The sequence below is a fragment of the Nyctereutes procyonoides genome, unplaced genomic scaffold, assembly GCF_905146905.1.
Source record: "Nyctereutes procyonoides isolate TBG_1078 unplaced genomic scaffold, NYPRO_anot_genome, whole genome shotgun sequence".
Classification (NCBI taxonomy): domain Eukaryota; kingdom Metazoa; phylum Chordata; class Mammalia; order Carnivora; family Canidae; genus Nyctereutes; species Nyctereutes procyonoides.
Window position 1 is genome coordinate 10792570 of NW_026575155.1, and position 13762 is coordinate 10806331.

Below are 13762 nucleotides of genomic sequence, written 5' to 3' on the forward strand. Positions count from 1 at the left end.
ATTTTTACTGAATACCAAGCCAGAGTCCAACTTTGATGCATCTCTAGTACTCGTGTATATAGATATTCTTGTATTTAACTTGAGGGTCTTTTTGTATACATGGAAATGAGAGTATAAATGAAGTAAAATTGGGTTATTTTTAAATTTTTGGATGAAAAATTGTGACCAATATTGGATTAACTTTGGTTAACATTTGCTTTGTACCAGGAACTGTAATGTACTGTAATAGGCACTCTGCTCACAAGGATCACTGTGCTTAGGAATCCAGGAGCACTGAGTTCAGTTGGAGGAGAGGGCATATATGTAAGAAATGATGCAATGGATATGATAAGTTTTTAAGACTTACATATTGAATTCAAGGCATCTAGAGTAAAAACAGAAAACACTCTTTGGTTAATAGAATTCACAATACTGGCCTCACCTGACATCCACATGCCGGTGTTATCAGAATCTACATTTGTGTTCCACTTCTTTCTCCTGAGTTTCAGACTCATGCGGCTGCCTCCTGGATGTCTCTTCTGTACACAGCCCTTCACTCCCGTTCATTCTCGTTAGAGATGAGTGACATTCTATCCAAGCACACCGTTATCCTGGGAACCTAGGAGCATTCTTTACCCTTTTGAATTAAGAGGTAACCAAATTGCATTTATTTGAAGGATGTAGAATCACTTACTTCTGAGATTGCATTTGTAAAATACACTTCCTCAGAGATTACTGTGTACATTAACATAAAAGCTCTTAACATTTTTTTCAGTGTATGTGATGAAAGACCTCCCACCCTTTTGTTATTTTCCTCATTAGCATCGAATGGAGCGTAATTTCTAAAAAGCTGTTTGATATAGCATTTGATGCCATTCTTTATTGACATGGGCTTCTTTAACAATTAAAATTGTCTTTGAAAAGTAGGGATAGGCTAGTCACATTAAATCTTGAAACAGTTCTAGAATATACAGAACTACAACTTTTTTAGGAGGAATGCCTTGGAAATTTATTTTAAATTGTGCTGTGATTTGTTCATAGGGTTGTTGTCATACTTGTTTAAATGTATGAATTTAAGGACTTAAACGGGGCAGAATTTAAAATTTTAGGTTGTCTAATTTTTTTTAAATGTGAGTTTTGTAGGGCAAGGTTTGCATACTTCAGCTATCATAGGAGTATGACATACTATTATAGAACAATTAGAAATCAGATCTGTAATTTTTTTTTTTTTTTTAATTTATGATAGTCACACACAGAGAGAGAGAGAGGCAGAGGGAAAAGCAGGGAGCCCGACGCGGGACTCGATCCCGGGTCTCCAGGATCGCGCCCTGGGCCAAAGGCAGGCGCCAAACCACTGTGCCACCCAGGAATCCCTCAGATCTGTAAATTAAAAAAACTTTTAAATCTCACTCAGCTGCAGGGTGCGTTGGGTTTTGTACATTTTGGTATTTGGCACATATTGCCAGTTTGCCTTCTTTCGGAATTGTTCTTCACACAGTCCTATGTGTCTGGTCTTTATGTGTTTTCCCTTCTGTAGCTCCTACTCATTTCTTAATCCTGGGCTATCAGATTCCACTCCTAATAATTCAGCAGATTTATTATTTTTGGTGAATGATAAAACCAATGGATTTATTTTTGCTCTCAGGTTTTTACTTTTTTCTCCCTGTTTATTAAGTAATACACAATCACTGAAAAAATTTGGTAATTTTTAAAGAATATAGAGGAGTAGAAGGAAATATGCCCACAGTTCTCTCCATTTCACTCTGGCACATTCTCTTTCAGTTTTTTTGTTTTCTGTGCCATTTTTGACATTCAGGATGGTGTGCTTGGGTTAGGATGTATTTTATATTATTTATATCTTTTTTTTGGCTTAGTATTCTATCATAAATATTTCCCTTTGTCATCAAAAACTTAACTGACTCTAGTGATCTGCTATCATTTAAACTTGAAGCAAATCTAGAGCATTGAGAACTGTAACTGTCTTGAGGGTGAATTACTTTTAGAAATTCATTTTAAAGTATACTGATTTGAGACTATTTCATACTAAAGATTTCCTAGTTAAGTAAGTGAGATATCTCATATTAGACATTGTTATTTTTTAAAAATTTCTTTTCCATTTTATTTAAAGCACTAACATCTGTGCATAAATGTTTGGTTCTATGTTAAGTTACTTTCTTATAATTGATTCCTAGGAGTGTAAGTATTGGGTCATAGAGTTCGGAAAATCTTAAGGCCCTTGATACAGCTTTTCAAAAAGCTATTTGGTAATAAGTATCAGTTTATACTCCCTAGCATTACATGAATGTGTGTCTTTTAATAAATCTTTGTGAGCATTGAGTATTATAGTTAAAAATAACTCTAATTCGGCTGGCAAAAAGAAGAATCTCCTATTTTAGGAAATACAAAGTAATAGTGTATACTCTGTGGAGGAAAAAGTTCCAAGTGCTTCTAAAATGTATAATGAAGTAAGGGCGCCTGGCTGGCACAGTCGGAAGAACATGTGATTCTTGATCTCGGGTGGTGAATTTGAGCCCCATGTCAGGTATAGAGATTACCTAAACTTAAAAAAAAAAAAAAAAGAAAGAAATGCGTTAAAATGTATAAAGTAAGCAACAAACCTAATAGTTTGGTAGATACTCTCCTTCCAGGGTTATTTCTTTTTAGCAAATCATTTTTAGTTAATGCCTTTATGGCCTTTGCACAGATTTGCTTACCAGTTTTTGTCCCACCTGGCTTGACAGCTCCTCAAGATTACAGGGCTGTAGATCACCTTCTTTGTGTGTCCCATGTCGATGTAGCAGGGTTCCTGGGACATAAAAGTGGATTTGCAATGAATCCTTGCAAAGAAGAATAATTCTTGCCATCCCAATCCCTAAAAATATCTTCATGTAAATGTCTGCTTTAATACATTTCTTAAAATAGTTTTAAGATTTCCATGTTATTTCCTCTTTCATTTTCCTTTTATATTTCATATTTTTATTATTTCAATTTCTAATTTCTAAGTGGAAGCAATTAATGATGACATCATGTACATATCATCTAAAAGAGCATATAGTCTGTTTGGAAATGATGGGAAATCCAAAGTTTTCCACATTGCAAAGTTGCGTTTCTTAGTCCTCCGTGCCTTTATTCCGAACTGAAAGCAAATAAAATCGTATTTGTTAATTTTAGATCTTATGGATACTTACTAAATGTACCTCCAAAAGAAGGTTTGAGTTCTGAGAAGACAGCAGGGCATAGTTTTTTGAATCTCCAGTTTTCTCTGGAAACAGTAACTAGAACAGCAAAACCAAAAACTCATGTTCAACCAACTTTACAAGACCAGGTGAAATGGTAACCCTGCAAAACTCTGATACAAGCTGTTGGGGGCAAATCTCCCAATAACTACAGGACTGGTATGATGTCAGCATTTGTAAAGAAGGATGCAGAAGGAAGCAGCAGGCTATCTTAAAGGCCTGAGAACAGGAGAACATCAAGGTTCTAAACCTCCCTGAAAAGTGCGTCAAGCAAGCTTGAGAACAGTAGCAGAGACTAAGGTGTTTTTCAGTTCACAGGTTACAAGAGGTGCACAGGAGCTTTGGAGTCAGAGTTGCCTGGTTTCCCTATGAACTTTCAAAGCCACTTGAAGCTCCCTTTCTGGCTAAAGCCCCACTCTTCAGGAGACACTGCTGGGAATAGAATTCGCATCAAGCAGGATGGAGGCAGTGTAGGCAAAGGGAAAAAAGTCTGATGAAGTGAGAGAAGGCAAACACACAGAAGATCTCATTTCATTACCCTTCATAGAAACAGAAAAGGCCTGTTACCAAAGCCAGAAAAGCTGCTCTAGTTTCCTAAAAGTTTTTTTATTTTATATGAAAATGAGCAACAGGCAAGGATCACAGTCAAATTTCCCACCGAGCTTTTGTAAGAAGAAAGGAATAAGGAACAGAATGATACTCATGCGGACAATGAAGGCATGCTAGAAAGAAATGTCCCTGAAACTAGTGAAAACTGTAACCTAATGTTTCAGAACAAACTCTAGCAAATTTAGAATATGATACAAATATGAGAGGGCAACATAACTCTGGATAGGGAAGTCTTAGAAATGTGGGGATGACTGAGGAAAGAGAAATTAAAAGTAACCAATAAAATGAAACCTAATCTAGAAGGAATACAACAGTGAAAAAAACACAATAGAGAATTTCTTTAGAGAAACTGAAGAGAAATAGAAAAAAATTAAAAAGAAAAAGAATTGTCTAGAAAATGGCGAGAGTTATTTAAAGACAGGTTTCAATGTAGAATAATAGATTCTGAGGGAGAACCAAAGCAAAGAAATTTAATAACTACCAATAATTATAATTGAAGTAAATTTTCCTGAAATAAAAAATTTGGCAAGGGCAAATAGATACTTGTGTAAACAAATCCAGAAATGATCAACATGCAGATGTATTCTTTAAATATTACTGAACTTGAAAGAAAAGAAGATTCTTAAGATATTTAGGCAAAGACTTGGTCAAGTCATTATTAAGGGGAAAGAATATTGGATTATCTGATTTTGAGAGCAACACTTTATGCCAGATGCAGTGGAGTAACTCCTAGTATTCTCAATGAAAACAAGAGAGCCTGGAGTTTTATATCCAGCTAAATTGACTAAAGCATAAACACAAAGTGTTATGAACACAAGTATGAATTTGGAGAACTTCTGTTTCTTTGAGTACTTCTTGAGGAATCTACTGGAGAGTCAACTTTGGCAACCAGGAAGATGCAGGGAAGCGTTACACAGATGCTAGTGGAACTTAAAGTGTTGGTATGTGCAAATGTAATCTGTAATGCCTGTACTCTGCAGTGAAGGTGCAGTACGAATAACCAGAAAAATAAAAGTAGAAGAAAGTTGCTGTTTATTTCACAGTTATTAATGGGGAGTGAAAGGATATTCAAAACAGATGCTTTGAGAAGAGGAAAAGTAGGAGGGAGAAGTTACTAATTAAATTTCTGTCATGTTTTTTAAGTAGGGGAATCAGGGCATACTTTCTCACTTCAAGACATGTAATGAAAAGAACGGAAAATAGAAGAGATTTGGGGGTATGATATTAATAATTAATTAATATAGAACTAACCATCAGAACAAAGTATAAGCTCCTAATACCAGTTTCTTCCTCTGGAGATTAAGAAGCATAATGATGGTAATAATACCTCCTAATACCTGGAGTACAGGATGCATACATTGCACTTGCCCAAGAGATGTGCTTTTTTATTTTTATTTTTTTTTTGTGCTTTTATTTTTATTACTATAATTCCCCATCCAATTATTACTGTACTATTTATGCATATTTGGGACTTGCATTTTCTTAGATTTCTCTTGTATTTGAGAAATTGGCATGTTGTCTCAAATTTTATTATTATGCTTGTATTATCAGGTACATTCCATTCAAATTTGTATCTCATTTACATAATTTAAAACTTGTGTTGAATGGCTGTTTTATTTGTTAGACATTAGGATTATGCCACTTTGTGGCCAATGATTTGGACTCTGGAATTAAGTAGAAAGCATTTCCAGGAGCAGGTTGGTAGACAGAAAAAAATGTGAGGGGAAAAGGTTTTTTTCTGGCAACCAAGTTAGCTCAAAATGAACATTTTGCTTTTTCATATTTAATGAAATGATTGTATAACATCCATTTTTATTTGTATATAGTAGAAAGATATCTTCAATAACAGATCTGTTATTGAAAGATGCCTGAGATAGTTAAGCTTTTTCCTCATTAAGTGACATGTTTGTAATGTTTTTCTTTCTTTGAGAGCAGGGACTTTTTCCAGTCCCTCATCTTTTTTATAAGCTTTGTGTGTGCATATGTGTGTGCATAATTATTTTATGAAATATAATTTACACACTGTAAAATTTACTATTTTTATGAGTAAATTTGAGTTTTTATTGAACTCACACAGTTGTGTAGGTATCACCACTACAATCCAGTTTACCTAGTTTTACTTAAAAATAATTCAAGTTCAGAAGAAAATGAAAATCCCCAGTAATTCTGTAACATTCACATAATAATTATAATTTTTTGGTATATGTATATATTGCCTATTGCTTTATATGCATATGGCTCCTTCCTACAATATTTAAGAAACAAAATTGGGATCATATTTTACTTCTTATAATCTTTCAAAATTTAAACATTTCTCCATCATTAATATTCTTTTATAGCATCATTTTTAATGGCTAATTAGTATTCTACAAATCAATTACTATTTAACCTATTCCCTCTTGTTTCTAATTAGTTCATAAATAATGTTTAAGTGAACATTATTGTGTAGTCTTTGTGTTCCTCTTTGATTTATTGCCTTAGTTCCAGTTCTTCAAAGTTGCAGTTGTTGGATTAAAGGATACATACATTTTTAAAGATTTTTAATACATGTTTTCAGGTATCTTTTTTAAAGTACAATTTATGCTTCTACTTGCTACACATCAGAATTTTCCCATACTCTAAAATCCTGAGTATTTAAAAATGTTTGCCAGTTTGATAGACACAACTTAATATTTAATTTGTATTTGTTTGAGTATTAAACTGAATATGTTTTATATTATTCATATGTCCTGTGAATTCTTTTAAATATTCTTTGCTGGTATTTTTTTCAGGTTTTTTTTGTTTTGTTTTGTTTTGTTTTTTAATTTATAAGAGTGCCTTATTGAAATCCTTACTATAATGCCAGCTCTTTTACTCTTCATGGTAACTTTGAGATAGGCCCAGTCAGAGAGGTCACCTGCCCAGGTCACAAACCTAGTATGGATGGAACTAGAATGCAAACCAGGGGCGTGATTCCAGACTCTTAACCAGTATTTTCCTGCTTACTTATTGCTAATAATACATTTTCCAGTTTGCGTTTTAATGTTTGTTCTTCTTTGTTTCCTTCCTTCCTTCCTTCCTTCCTTCCTTCCTTCCTTCCTTCCTTCCTTCCTTCCTTCCTTCCTTCCTTCCTTCCTTCCTTCCAAGATTTTTTAATTTATTTACTCATGAGAGAGGCAGAAACACAGGCAGAGGGAGAAACAGGCTTCATGCAGGGAGCCCGACGCAGGACTCGATCCCGGTTCCCCAGGATCATGCCCTGGATTGATGGCGGCACTAAACCACTGAGCCACCTGGGCTGCCCGGCGTTTTAATTTTCAATTAAACTTTTTGTCACAGTGTCATTTTATACAGGATTTTAAAGTTTCTGTATGGAGAAACTAGGTCTTTTTTAAATTAGTTTAACACCTGGGACATAAGAGAGTCTCAAATGTTTGTTGAACAAATGATAATAAACCTGTTAATAACCTATTGATGGTGGTGACCTTTTAATTTCTGTATTATACTTCCTCTTTTAAGGGGGTTCCCAAGGGCTTCATAAATAATTTATTCTTTGGTTTTGATAAAATAAGCTTATCTGTATTAGCATTTCTGGGAAGTCTGCGGAAGTAACTGCTGCTTTAAAAAGGAATGTGTTCTTAAGTATGAGTTGTGGAGAATGTGTATTATTGACAGTGACTTGAATTACAGATTCAAGTGAAATAAAACACGTGTTTTAGTTGTAGGAATACTTTAAAAAAAATTTATTCATGAGAGACACAAAGGCAGAGTCATAGGCAGAGGGAGAAGCAGGCTCCCTGCTGAGGGGAGCGCTATGTGGGACTTGATCCCAGGACCCTGGGATCATGCCCTGAGCCAAAGGCAGACGCTTAACTGCTGAGCCTCCCAGGTGCCTCTGGTTCTAGGAATAATTTGATGGAGTTTGGTTTTTGTAGATTTAAAAAATGGGCATGTTTGGCTATTGTTTCAAAATATTTTTAAGCAATAAGTTTTGATTTGCTTTAAGATATAAAATCGTTGAAAAGGAAAGCCCCAACTAAGAAAGCTGAAGTAAAAAGTTACTACTGTTTAAGGTTTGGATAGTGTAGATCAGTTCCTTCAAAGGTGTAATTTAAGGTTTTACTTCTTTCTAGCTCCCCCCCCCCTTATCTTTTAGAGATTGACATCAGGCTACTTTGTGGTCTTTCTTTAGTTTGGTCAAGACCTGTGTATAGTTCCCGTCTTTTTAAAAAGTGTAGCGATTTGTATCATTAAATGAATCTGTGTTAGAGGTTAGTGAGAAACAAATTTTACACACCATCTGCAGAATATACTAAATGGAATCAAGTACTCAAAAAGCTGACCCTTGAAAATGTAAATATCTTGCTAATACAAACCTATGCTTTGTATAAAGTTATAAAAACTAAAAAAAAAAAAAAAGTGTTGGGTGCTTGCTGTTTCTCTAATCTGCTCGTTACAACCAGCCTTCTTTCCTTCTACTAGAAGTAGTATTTTTCAGGCTGTGTTCTGCAAACATGATAAAGTCATATTTGTACTTTTCTTCCATATAAAGCATTAATTACTCAATTTACATGTGTATGTTAGTAAAACTTACTTTATTATCTCCTTAGTGGTAAAATCGCCTTTTTTTTTTGAGGGTGTGTGCACATGACCACATGGGGGAGGGGTAAAGGAGAATCTGAAGCAGGCTCCACCTCCCCTGTGGAGCCCCACTTCAGGTTGGATCTCACAACCCTGAGATCATGAACTGAGCTGAAATCAAGAGCCAGATGCTTAACTGACTGAGCTACCCACCAGTCACTCCTAAAATTGCTTTTAATCTAAAATCTAATAATTCTTCCTTTGTTTACCTTTGTCGCTTTAAATATAGTAATATTTATAACTTTGTTTTATTATTTAAAAAACTGTCCTCCCAAAAAGATGAAATCAAATAGCTCTCTACACTACTTCACTTCTTGCCAATTTCTGTTCCTCTTTTAAAGTTTTTTCTGTAGATTCTTATTACAATTTTATAAAGTTGATTTAAACCCCTCTTTTTGACCCATCACTTTCAGACAGTTTCTCTTAATTTCCCAAGATATGCAGTGAGGGTTTTAGTACCTTTTATATTTCTTCCAACCTCAGACTTGACCTTTCAGACATTTTCTTTTATGTTGTATGTATATAAATATATGTAGTTATACACCTTTCCTTAACTAATATGAGTTCCACTTTTTGTTTTGAGATTCTCTTGAATATTGAAAAAAAAAACTGTACTGGAAAAACACATGGTCTATTAGGACTTATAGAGAGGGAGATGTAATACTGTGTCATTAAGTTTGTTCCACTCATAGGAGAAATGTTAACCCTGGACTGAGTGTAGTGTTGCAATGTGATGGTTGATTTCGAGAAATGACTTAATTGTGTGATACTGTATGAGTTGGTATTCATTCAACTTTCACAAGAAAGTTTTTTTAAAAGTCTCAGATGAGAGTTACTGTTTATGACACTTGTCACCTTTGGTCTGTGCATGATCCTTTTATTACAGTATTCTAATAATAAATACCTCTGAGCCCCTGTTGCCCAACTCAAGAGCCTGAACTTCCTCTGCCACTATTAGCTTCTCTCCCAAGTGAAGGGGACTGCTTAGGGATTTGGTGTTTGTGGTGAGCCGTTGGACCGGTATGCCTCAGTGTAGTGAGTGTGGGTTGGGTCCTGGCAGTATGGACTGCTGCTATTGCCTGTCTAGCCCTTCTAGGCATGTGGCTTAGCATCCTCACGGGGCATTTCTCTGGATTTGGCCTGGGGGTGACTGTGTTTCAGTGGCTGGAGCTGTGTGTTGACTGCAGGGAGTACTTTTTACAGCCATCAGGAGAGGACTGACCATGTAGCAGATAGTTGTCTAGCCAACTTCTCTCTCTTCTACTCCTTTTCCTTTCTCCCCTAGAATGGTACTTGTCATTTCTGCCATGGTTTTTGGTGCCAGCTTTCAACTATAGGTGTGGCATTCCTTTGATTATTGACCAAATTGCATTGGCCTTTTGTTTTGAAGACATCTGTCAGAATCTTTGGTTCACTCTTAAGTCCCTATCCTATGCTTTATTTAGTTGATTTTAGTTTTGTGACTGTTTACTGCTATTTTGGGATATTATGGATGATACGAACAAATATGCTTAGTCTATTTAGTCCTCTAAATATTCTAGTGCTCTAAAAGCACCCTCTTCTCCCACCTCAGGAAACTGAGCTTCAAGGTGTGGCGTTGGTTCCTTCTCTTGCCGGTGGTCTAAAAGGGTTTTTTCAAGCACTACTCCAATTATGTCTGTTCTTGATTCTCTGTTTACTTGTGAATTCTGGTAACACAGTTGACCCTTGAATGAAGCAGTGGAAAATCCAAGCATAATTTTGGACTCCCTAAGAAGTTAACTTAATAGCCTTCTGTTGACCAGGAGTCTTACAGATACCATAAATAGTAGATTGCCACATATTTTCTATGTTGTATGTTTTATCTACTATATTTTTAAAATTAGCTAGAAAAAAATGTTACTAAGAAAATCCTAAGAAAAATTACATCTACACTACTCTACTGTATTTATTGAAAAAAAGAACCCTACATAAATGTACTCCTGCAGTTCAAATCCATGTTGTTCAGAGGTCAGCTGTATATATTAGGTAGGTGGCCTTTTTGGTCTCAGTAAAACTTATCCTGCTTTAAGTGGTATACTTTAAGTGTAGCACTTAAAAGTTACCCATATGAGAAGCAGCATTTTTGAGAGTCAACACTTGAACTTCAGTCTCTGCTTTTGTGACTTTTGGTTTGGGCTCTATTCAGAAGTTTTTTTCTCTGTCTGTGGCCTGTCTACATGTTTTACCTCCGCATGGACAGCCACATAACCTCTTGTTACCTTGATTTTTGGAGGAGGGCTCCTTATCTCTTTGAGGTGCTTCCCACCCAAGGGCTCTCTTTAGGGGCACCTGGCTGGCTTGGAAGAGCATATAGCTCTTGATTTTGGATCTTGAGTTTAAACTCCACATTGGGTATACACATTGGGTATAGACATTATTAAAAATAAACTTTAAAGAAGTGAATTTTTCCTATTGTTTGTTCCTTAAGTCAGATTAAATATACTCCCCAAATGTGTTAATCTGTCCTTTTGTTTTCATAGGAGATGGAAATTGACAAGCAAATAGTTAATTCAGTTTAAGGTGAAAGCACTTCAGAAGGATGGAACTTTCAGTTTATTGCCTTGATAAGCACAAGCATGGGGTTTTTAAGCCCCAAGTTCATTTGCAAGAATATTTTTTTTAATTAATGCAATGTGCATTAATTATGATAACAGCTAAATAAAGCCTTGATCAGTCAACTTTTATATATCCACAATACCTGGATGAGGGAGCAAAAATATATTTAACGTACAACAGTGAGTATTGATAATATTCTAGATGTCTTTTTTGTTTCTGCTTCTTCGAGGAGGAAGATGGGACCATACCCCACATTGAATTAGTTGATCCACAAAAGTAAAGAACAGTCCAAGATTTAAAAATTTATGTCTGTAATACAGATTTAAATAACAGTTTCCCTCGGTTTTTATAAGCAGATTTCTGAGAAGGAGGGGGAGGGGAAAGCAGCAGGATTGCTAGTCTTAAATTGAGAGTACAGATAACCTACTGCGCTTATTAATCTTTTGTAAAAGATGGTGAGCAAAACAAAATGGTGGCAGGCTTATTTTAATGGAATTTGGTTTTACAAACTTGACCGAAGTAGTTTCTTAAAATTTTTTGAATATTTTCCAGATTACATGGCTTTAAAGAAAATGAAAACATGTTTCTTTTTACTTGCCATTTTTCAAAACTAGGAAGCTACATTGTGTATCTCCATAAAATACAAAATCAGTATAGTATGATTTGTCATTTCAGATAATCTTGGATGATTTATTGCTTGACATAATAATGGACTGTTAGACACTGAGAGGGTAGAGGCTGTTTTATATATATATATATATATAGAGAGAGAGAGAGAGAGAGAGAGAGCATCATTAACTGCAGCTGAGAGGTTATCAGTTATTCATTCTAAATATTTTTCTTCTTTACAATATAAGGAAGAATGTAATTGGGATTACTGTATTTAAGAAATTAATGATTTACTTATATACTTAGAAAACTGATTTACGAGGAATTCTAAAATATAAATGTTAGGTAGTGAAGATTTATTTAGTGAGTTAATTATTATTACTATTTTTAAGGATTTTATTTATTTATTCATGAGAGACATAGAGAGAGGCAGAGACACAGGCAGAGGGAGAAGCAGGCTCCACACAGGGAGCCCAACATGGGACTCCATCCTGGGTCTCCAGGATCACGCCCTGGGCTGAAGGCAGCGCTAAACCGCTAAGCTTGAGGCTGCCCTCAAGTTAATTATTTTTAAACATTTTAAGTGTTTAATTTCAGATTTTAATAGTGATACTCACCCTTTCCTAAACACCACAATATAAGCAGCTTTAAAAAAAATTGATGAGAAACTAAACATTTGAATTCAGGATGTTTTATCCTGGAGCACCTGTCACCAAGCAGATGATGTTTCCTTGTGCATCTAGGTCCCTAAGGAAAATAAGAGTGCCAAGATTTTAATTTTTTCCCCTTCCAAGGACTGGAATATTTTGTGATATGAAGAATGTTTAAGAGGTGGATCAGGAAACAGTCCTTCTTTACATGGAAAAATACCTTATTTACTGCTGTTGTTTGGAAGACAAGCTTAAGATTGCTTTATCAATATGGGGCGAATAAGAGAAGCCTGAACTTGGGAGACCTAGCTAGAATAGTAGAAACCCAGGGGTGATAAGAGTGTGAATTAAATTGATTTAAAAATCTTTCCTTTTTGTTTCTCTTCTTGCCTTTATCTTTAGTTTTTTTTTTTTTTTAAGGTTTTATTTATTTATTCATAGAGACACAGCTAGAGAGAGAGAGGCAGAGACATAGGCAGAGAGAGAAGCAGGCACCATGCAGGGAGCCCGATGTGGAACTCAATCCTGGGTCCCCAAGATCACTACCCGGGCTGCAGGCGGCGCTAAACTGCTGCGCCACTGGGGCTGCCTATCCTTAGTTTTAAAGGAGGTTCGTAAGCATTCTTAGTTAAAAAACACACCAAATGATACCTAAAGTTTGAAGTAAATGGAGATTGAGTCTTTCAGGGAATGGATTAAATGCTTTGAGTTAAAGTGATTTGCAGGCCTTCTTTGAGTCTTGATTAGTAGATGCTTGTAGGTGATGGCATGGAGAATGATTCCAAGCTAATCTTTTTTGAAAGCATATTTAAATGTACTTGGTACAATAAACCAAGATGCTTATTGATACCTTACTGATGTATTGATTATTCATAGATACTGTTTGGAGGTAGTTTGAGAGGATTTTGATTTTCTCTATTGGATCTTTTTACGCATTATTTTTCTAAAAGTATGGTTTCTTTTTTAATAGTATTAGATGATTTTTAAGGTTTCTTCCAGCTTTAAAGTTCAGTTATTGATCCCTTTTCTCCTCTAAGAAGCTGACTCTGGTTTGGTTTCTTTGGACTTTAAGTGGTTTTCATCCAGAATCCTTCAGTAGAGAAAACATGAGAAGAAATTAGGAGACAGGTGTGTGGAAAAGTGGCTTCAGTTTTCTTAAAGGGGAAGATAATTTGCAGTGAAAGAGGACCAACATGCTGTTTTCTTTCAGTCTGATCTCAGAATCTGCTGTGTTTCTTAATTCAGTATATTTTACAAATGCTGGAAGTTTCTTTCTAGAGACATTTACAAACATTGGGTGGAAAAACATTTAAAAAATCGCTAAATTCTCGGTGTGGGATGAGTACTCCCATTTAGAATAATTTCTAGCATTTAGATAATTGCTAGGATAGGTGGGACAAGTTGATCTATTTTAAAATAAAATTGTATCTTTTATGAAGATAGAATTATAAGGCACAAATGGGAACTGTGTCTCCTTGACAT

General features: G+C 35.3%; 1 protein-coding gene across 5 annotated transcripts in view; it reads left to right on the forward strand.

Annotated features, from left to right (window-relative positions):
- Positions 1 to 13762, forward strand: part of DYRK1A (dual specificity tyrosine phosphorylation regulated kinase 1A) — a 148603-nt gene that overhangs the window by 57110 nt on the left and 77731 nt on the right. The window contains exon 1 of one of the 5 annotated variants that reach the window (XM_055313399.1): positions 562 to 631. The exons of the other annotated variants lie outside the window; for them this stretch is intronic. The gene's annotated coding sequence lies outside the window, so the exon portion shown is untranslated. Of the gene's footprint in view, positions 1 to 561; positions 632 to 13762 lie in introns of those variants that run through there. 5 annotated transcript variants of the gene reach the window in all.